Source organism: Nyctereutes procyonoides, unplaced genomic scaffold, assembly GCF_905146905.1.
Source record: "Nyctereutes procyonoides isolate TBG_1078 unplaced genomic scaffold, NYPRO_anot_genome, whole genome shotgun sequence".
Classification (NCBI taxonomy): domain Eukaryota; kingdom Metazoa; phylum Chordata; class Mammalia; order Carnivora; family Canidae; genus Nyctereutes; species Nyctereutes procyonoides.
The window spans coordinates 23,431,675-23,440,353 of NW_026575121.1; the positions used below are offsets into that span (position 1 = coordinate 23,431,675).

Below are 8,679 nucleotides of genomic sequence, written 5' to 3' on the forward strand. Positions count from 1 at the left end.
GACTATTATTGACTGAAACTACTTGGCCTTAGAAGATCAGACTATTTTATTTATACACTTTTCAAAAACTATATTGTGTTAACTACAATCTGGAAACCAAGAATATCAAATATATTTTAGAAAAATATTTAAAGTTTTTTTAATAATTAAGATAAATTGTTAATTAATTGGGAGTTTACTCTTTTACAGGACTTTATCTTTGCATAAATCTCAGTGACTATTTGTACAAGGATAGCAAAGAGTGTAACTCCTCATTATTTAAAAGAGAAAAAATGAATTAATCATGCCTTAACATTTAAAATAGGAATATAAAAACAGAATACCTTTACCAAAAAGCAACCCATGAATTTTTATGCTATCTATATATTTTAGAGAGTAAAATATGTATGCAGATTTGAAAGCAAATAATTGCACAGTATGTTAGAAATTGATCCTAGCTGAGCACACATTTCAACTTATTTACATATATCTGTTCATATGTATATGAAAACTGATATTAACATCCCCATTCTTATGAAATTTGCTTTGAAATATATGTGTAATTTATATATGTGCATATATGTATATATAGTTGATGTGTGTATATACACATATACATACACATATATACATGCATATATGCCAATGTGAGGGAAATTATTTTAAATTACATATAATCAGCTGCAAGCTAGTAAATAATATTAATAACAAACAGCTCGAAGGGAAGGAAACAAAACAATTTGTACCATTTGCCAGTCATCAAGCCAATCACCATTGCTGATACTAAGCTACCAGTGTGATGTTAGCTGACTTACAAGATTTGTGAACTTTTAACAGCCAGTTTTTGCAAGGCAGTAAGAGCTAGTTCCAGGACACCACCCTAGGTAGTATATAGTAAGAATGCATGGGGGAATTTTTTTTAAAGATTTTTTTTTAAAATGTATTTATTCAGAGAGAGAGAGAGAGGCAGAGACACAGGCAGAGGGAGAAGCAGGCTCCATGCAGGGAGCCTGACGTGGGACTCGATCCGGGGTTTCCAGGATCACACTCTGGGCTGCTGGCGGTGCTAAACCACTAAGACACCAGGGCTGCCCGCATGAGGGAATTTAGCTATTGCTCCTCAACTTTGTTTAAAACATTTATAATTAATATTGGCACATACAAATAATAAACACAAAGCAAAACACACACTTTTATTCAGCACAAAAATGTGAATAGTTCTCACAACAAAATGGAAGTCTTGTTCTGACTCCATGTTGCTTTGTTACTTTTGATGCATATGTACTTTTAAAATTGTAATTTTCCATATTTTTCATGTGTTTTGTTTTCATTTCCACTTTCTCCTATATTTTCTTCTGTTCATTTATTTATTTATATTTTTTGAAGATTTATTTATTTATTTTAGAGAGAAAGAGAGCACAAGTGGAGGAGGGCTACAAGCAGACTCCCCTCAGTGGGGACCTGGATGCAAGGCTCAATCTTAGGACCTTGAGATCTGCCCTGAGCCAAAATCAAGAGCTGGGAGCTCAACTGACTGAGCCACCCAGGTGCCTCCATCTCCACATTTTAAAAATAAAACAACTTTAAAGGAAAACAATATGAGGACTCAATTCTGCTGAAAATACAAAAAAAACAAAAACCGCAAAACCCCAAAACAACAAAACTTCATCTTAGCAGTTTCTCTTAGTGGCCTCATGAAAACCATTTCCTAAAACACTGAAATTAGTTTTACATGATATAAAAGCAGTATTTTCTTATTTTTCAAAATTTCTGTATTGTCAGAACATTAATCAAATAGATTTTATCACATATTTTTTCTTACACCTGACCCATTCTACAGTATGTTATAAAATTTCACATAAATATCTTATATCTCTCATTTTGAAATTTCCCATTCATTTTCTAATTACTATGCTTCAAAATGACTGTGATTTCTGGGCCCTATGTTAAAAAATAAAAGTGAAAATTATGTCCTTAAACAATCATGTGATATTTCATATTCATTAATATCTACCACCTTACATATAGGTAGCAAAAGACGGAAGATAAATAATGGGTTAGTTAAATAATTTATTGCATTTTTTTCATTCCTGCAGTCCTTCAATGTATTTGATTCCCACAAAGAAGTGAAATTCTTCCTTCCATATCTTAAGGTAGTCACTATGGCTCTGGATTATTCACAAAGTGGATTTTGTCTCAGAATTCTGCTTATACTGGGCAGCCCTGGTGGCTTAGCACCTGCAGCCTGAGATGTGATCCTGGAGACCAGGGATTGAGTCCCACGTCCAGTCCCTGCATGGAACTTGCTTCTCCCTCTGTCTGTGTCTCTGCCTCTCTCTCCTTCTGTGTCTCTCATGAATACATAAATAAAATCTTAAAAAAAAATTCTGCTTATACAGATAGTGCTTGACTTACAATGGTTTGACTTAAGATTTTTTGACTTTATGAGGGTGCAAAACCAATACACACACTCAGTAGAAACAGAACTCTGAATTTTTAATTGTGATCTTTTCCTAAATGATTTGCAGTAGGATACTCTCTGGTGATGCCGTGCAGCCATGGGACAGCCACTGCTCCAGTCAGCCACGGTCACAAGGGTAAACTGTTCTGCAGCCATACAACTATCCACTTCCAGGGTAGTATTCAGTAAATTACATGAGATAGTCAACATTTTATTATAAAATATTATTGTTAAATGATTTTGCCCAACTAACTGCAGGCTAGAGTAAGTATTCTCAACATTTTTAAGGTGGGCTAAGCTAAACTATGATATTCAGTAAAACAGGTATATTAAATGTATTTGACTTACGATATTTTCAATTTGCAAAGAAATTTATTGGGATGTGACCTCATCGTAAGTTTAGGAAGATCTGTACATCTTAATGGAAATAACCTAAATATAGTTACACACAACACCGTGTAGCACATACAAAAATGAGTATTCACATGGTGTCAACTTTATACATAAAAAGTTAAAAAAGAAATAGACTCTTAACTATAGAGAACAAGCTGATGGTTACCGGAGGGGAGGCGAGTTGGGGGATGGGTTAGATAGATGATGAGGGTTAGGGAGTACACTTATGATGAGTACCAGGTGTTGAATAGAAGTGTTGAATGATGATATTGTACCCCTGAAGGTAATATTACACATAAGTTAACTAACTGGAATTTATTTATTTTTTTAAGATTTATTTATTTATTTATTTATTTATTTATTTATTTATTTATTTATGATAGACATAGAGAGAGAGAGAGAGGCAGAGACACAGGAGGAGGGAGAAGCAGGCTCCATTCCGGGAGCCTGACGTGGGACTCAATCCCGGGACTCCAGGATCACACCCTGGGCCAAAGGCAGGCGCCAACCGCTGAGCCACCTAGGGATCCCCACTAAGTGGAATTTAAATAACAACTCAAAAAAAGTAATTTAAAAAACATTTATAATTTTAAAATAACTAATATGTAAATGAGGAAACTCAATTCAGAAGAATTAAGTAACTTTTCCAAAGTTATACTAACAGAAGTGACTTGTATTCTAGTAATCTGCTTGAGTTAGAATTATCAATATCCTACCATACAAGAGGAATTTTGCATAGTTATAGTAGTATAAAGATAAGAGCATGCTGTTTGCTTTCTGGATCTAAGATTTAGGTAAAGGAGACTTGTAATTGTAATACTTTTAAATTGGGTAAGTACTGTCATTGAGAATTGTGCAAGATATTTTTTGAACACATGAGAGAAATTAAATCTTCATAAAAGTAAGGTTTAGAATGGAAAAAGGCTTAGTGAAGGATATGATATTTTATCTTTGTATTTAATATTTTAATAATGTCTACAAAAGTCACATTTTAAAGGCAAAATATATAGAATTAAATGAAATGAGAATACAACATATTAGATTTGTAAGGCCATGCTAAACCAGTGCTGAGATAAAAATCAGTTCCTAATGATCTCATTTAAACTTATTTCTGTAAAAAACCCTATTTCCAAGTAAGAGTCCATTTTGAGATACCAGGGTTTAAGTCTTGAACATTATCTTTTCCAGGGGACACAATTCAACCCATTTTACCACAAGACCCAGCAATTGCACTTCCAGGGATCTATCCTCAGAGAATTGAAAACAAGGACTCAAGGAGATGCTATACACTAACATTCATAGTAGCATTAATCACAAAATACAAAAAGTGGAAGTAACCCTAATGTTATCAATAAATGAATAGATACTTTTGGAATGAGGCTAGAGAGATCATGGATTCTCTTCTGGATCTTACAGCAATAGGACCAAACATAAATGATCATCTCTACAAATTAAAGAAATAAAAAAAATAAATGAATAGAAAAAAAAACAACACAGTTTACCTTAGAAAACAGGAAAATTTTTAGATCAGTAATTTGAGCTCCCTCTCAATAAATTAGAGAAACAACAGCAAAATAAATCCAAAGCCAGCAGAAAGAAGCAAATAATAGACAAGAGAGAAAAAAACACATTTAAATTGAAAATAAGAATACAGAAGAATTAATGAAACATAGCTGTTTCCTTAAAAACAAAAACAACAAAAAGTTAAAAAACATCTAGCAATACTGACAATATATAAATAAATGTGTTTATGGATATTTGTGTACACATGTGTACATATATGTATATGTGTGTATAGATATGAAATGTCCATGTTGAATGCCAGTGACATCTTTTTGATTGCCACTGTTCTTATGAAAATACTCAGCAGGGACATTTCACAATGAACATACAATTACTATTTAATATTTCACTAAATCTTCTTGACATCCTTAAGAAATCCAACATTTCATGATTATAGATATCAAACCAGGAATAAGGTATTCATATAATATAAATGTGTGATACGCATTTACTGATTATAAACTATCTCCATCTAATTAATCAAAATTTCCATTTTATGATTCATTTACTTATAACTTTTCTGAAATGCAATACTCTAAATCTTACCCTAATGTGAAAGTACAACAAATATTATTTCATTTTTCTCTTATTATTGTATATTTGGTAATAATTGGACCTATTATTTTAAATTCAGTGTTCACCAGATAGCTCCATATGAAGTTGCCAGAAACTCTAATAGATCCAGAATATACTTTAGGGATCTGTGTTATTTAATTTTCTTTTAATTTATAATTGTGATGTCTTACAAGTACATGCATCTTATAAGGCACAATGTTATATTTTATGAATTACTATTAGTTTTACTAAAATTTATATTTCAGGGTCTAAGTCTTCTAGAAAACAATGTCATTCTAATGCAACAAAAAGGTTCCCAGAGTGGAGGAATCGTTCTGATAGGAAATAATCAGCCCTAATAGAGATACATTGCCTCAGTTTTAATTTTAAATGGCATATTTTGGATAGCCATAGAGAATTATATTGAGTTCTAAGATTCAGTAGTGAAGATATTTTACCATTAACCATTTTCCTAAAGACATATAGGGTTCTCAGCAAGTACCAGATGAACCACTTTTTTTGGTTTTCCCACACCGTCAATTTTTTTTCTTCTTTCAAATTCATGCACATTTGTCAAAAATTTTCAAACTGTGCACTTAAAAATCTCATCATTTTATGTAAGTAAATCAAACTTTGGTCAGATTTGTTATTAAATGTAAAACAAATCCAAAGGCAAATTGAAGATTTCATTTAGACCAAATGGATATGAAATTTGTAATTTTACATGTGTGTTCGTGTGTGTGTGTTGAACTAAAACTAGCTAAAAGACCAGTTTGTCAAATCAAACCCACAGGAATCCCTCTTACCCAAATTAAATTTTACTAATAACTTCAAAGTTTCAAACAGTAAGTAGACACAGGTGAAGCAGAGGTGTGTGGCACATCTTAGAAGGCCCTTTCCTTTCTACAACTGGACACACACTCCCTGGTAAAGAGCAGTAAGTGAATGAGGTCCTAAATGAAGTATAGTATCACCTTACACAGCAAGAAGCATTCATTTTATGAAACATCTCCATCTTTTTACCACATAAAGTTGACTACTCTACTTACCTAACATTTGGTGTGGAGCTAGGCATCATAAATCCATAGATTTCAGGAATATTTACACAAAACAATCATAAACTAGTAACATACTATTAAGAGTATTTCGAAGGTCAATACTCTCCCTTAGCAAATACTGTTTACCTTGAGGTCTGGTTAGCTTGCTTACGATGATATTAGATTGGAACATTTGTATTTTCCGTCCCCTGTCAGTGCCTGATTATGTAACTACAGATAAATAGATCACAGACCAGCTACTTTATCCCCTTCCTCCTCACTTTTTATACGAAAAGAAGCCATTTAATAATGTGCACTCCATTGTATTGCATTTTTAATTTAGGTTGGAATCAACTTACAAAGCAATGCTTATTTATCTTTACTCAATTTTAATGCTGGACAAATCCTCCACAATAGCTAGAAAGAGATCCCCGAATAAATGCTGACAAGCAGCATATACAGTCTTCAGATAAGCTTGCAATGAAATTCTAAAATTGTTGAGATTGCACATATAGCATTTCCTTGGGCCTTAAAGTGACACTCAATAATATCTATTCTTATTTCTAAATAGGCATTAAAAAGAATACATTTTAATACACCAAAAATATGTATATATAATTCTGAAAAATGATTAAATTTAATCACGTGTTATTTACTATGTTTTATTTAAATATTAGCTTCACAGTTCTATTATGCTTTATATATAGCACTTTATGTTTGGAAACCTTTACTTCCAATTATTTTGATAACATTTTCAATTGGACATCCGATTAAAATCATAACCATGAAAATGCAATACTATAGAACCCCTTTCATTGCAGCAATGATATTGATAAAATATCTCACAAAGTAAAGAATGCTGGAAGTTATACTTCCTAATTATATTTTAGGCTGTTTATTCAACCATGGATTTATTGACCTATATCTACCACTCTTAATCCCAGCTATTCTTTATTCAGTTCTCCAAACATTCTATTTCAGAAAGTTTGGAAATGGCATTCCTTTGTATTTACCCTTCAGGTCACAACTTTAGTGACACTTCTCCAAGCATAATTGCCCAGGAACCTCAACTAGGTGAGAATTTCCACTTCGGCACTTTGCTAGTACCCGTACTTCTTCATTAGCATTTGTGGTGTTTTAGTAATGTATTTGTGCAATTACACAATATCTATCACAGCTCCTAGAGTACAAGCTCCATGAAGGCTGTGGATGTATTTCATTACTTCACATTTTTATTTTTAGCATCTAACACAGACCTAGTTCACTGAAGGTATTCAGGATGCCCTTGCTTATAGAGATAGAGATAAAAGAAAGAGAAAGAGAGAGAGAGAGAGAGAGAGGGAAGGAGGGAGAGGGAAGAAGGGAGGGAGGGAACAGGAGAGAGGAAGGAAGCAAGGAAGAAAAGAAGGAGGAAAGGAGGGAGGGGAGGAAGGAAGGAACTTAAATGTGTCCACTTTATTAAGTATCAAAGGACATGAGGGCGTAATTGCCCTCTGTGAGCTTGGGCATTCACTAAAACTTAACTCCTAATATGGAGGAGAAAAAATGCACTTCTCCAAAATTTTTCACTTTACACATTCTTATGTAGGATTAACTAAGGATTATCCAGATTTACTGTTATGGGTTGAATTGTGTCCTCCTAAAGTTTACATATGGAAGTCCTAACCTCCAGTACCTTAAAATATAATCATATTTGGAGATAAAATCTCTCTTTCTTTTTAGTATTTTTAATGACTGAGACAAAAAAGATCTAACTTTTTTGTTCCACAGCTTCTAGAAGAATCATTTGTTCTTATCAGTCATACCTCTCCTCCAACTTGACCCTGGCATCTCCTTGGGCCTCATATTTAAGAGCTGTGTCTCTGAAGACATTCTTGTTGACAACACTTTTTTGCAAAGGGGTATCCATGGTACCTTTGTGGTAATGAGATGATTATAGTTATAAACTTTCACAAAAGACTTGATTTTTGACCTCTTGGCAATTTTCTTCTCACCCGTGGCAGCTGTCACTTTGTGGGGATGGTGGTCAGTTCCAGCCACTGGAATTGTAGGGAGGGCTTGAGGTGCCATGATCAATGTTTTTCATGATGACAGCTTTGCATCCAGAGCAGTGTCAGGCCAGGACCAGCACCAACTTCCCAGGTTTCATAAACAGCCACTTGAGCCTGCAGCAAAAAAGAAGAAACAGCACTTCCACTCAAGATAAAGTCTTTAAATGGGTGATTAAGTTAAAATTAGGTCTTTAAGGTAGCCTATAATCCAATATGACTGATGCCCTTATAGGAAGAGGAAATATGGAAAGTGCCAGAAATGTGTGTGCACAGAGGACAGACCATATAAGGACACAGTGAGTGTGTGGTGGCCAACTGCAACACAAAGAGAGAGGCCTCAGAAGAAACTAAACCTACCAAGATATTGAATCGTGAGAAATGAATTCCTGTGGTTTAAGTCATCCAGTCTATGGTACTTTGTTATGGCAGCCCTAGAAAACTAATTCATTCACCCAATCTACTTTAGTCGTCAACATGATAAGATGTACTGATTGTAATTTTTATATGGACCACAGAAACAAACAAAAATAATGCTTAAATTCATATTTAAATGGAATTTCAGATATAGTTACTGGGAAAAAATTTGTATCCTTAAAATTTTTCTTTCTATTTGTGTATATGTGTGTGTGTGTGTGTGTTT

General features: G+C 33.6%; 1 pseudogene; it reads right to left on the reverse strand.

Moving 5' to 3' along the window:
• Positions 1 to 4,492: 4,492 nt before the first annotated feature.
• Positions 4,493 to 8,137, reverse strand: LOC129516450 (60S ribosomal protein L27-like; annotated as a pseudogene).
• Between the last annotated feature and the right edge of the window lie 542 nt (positions 8,138 to 8,679).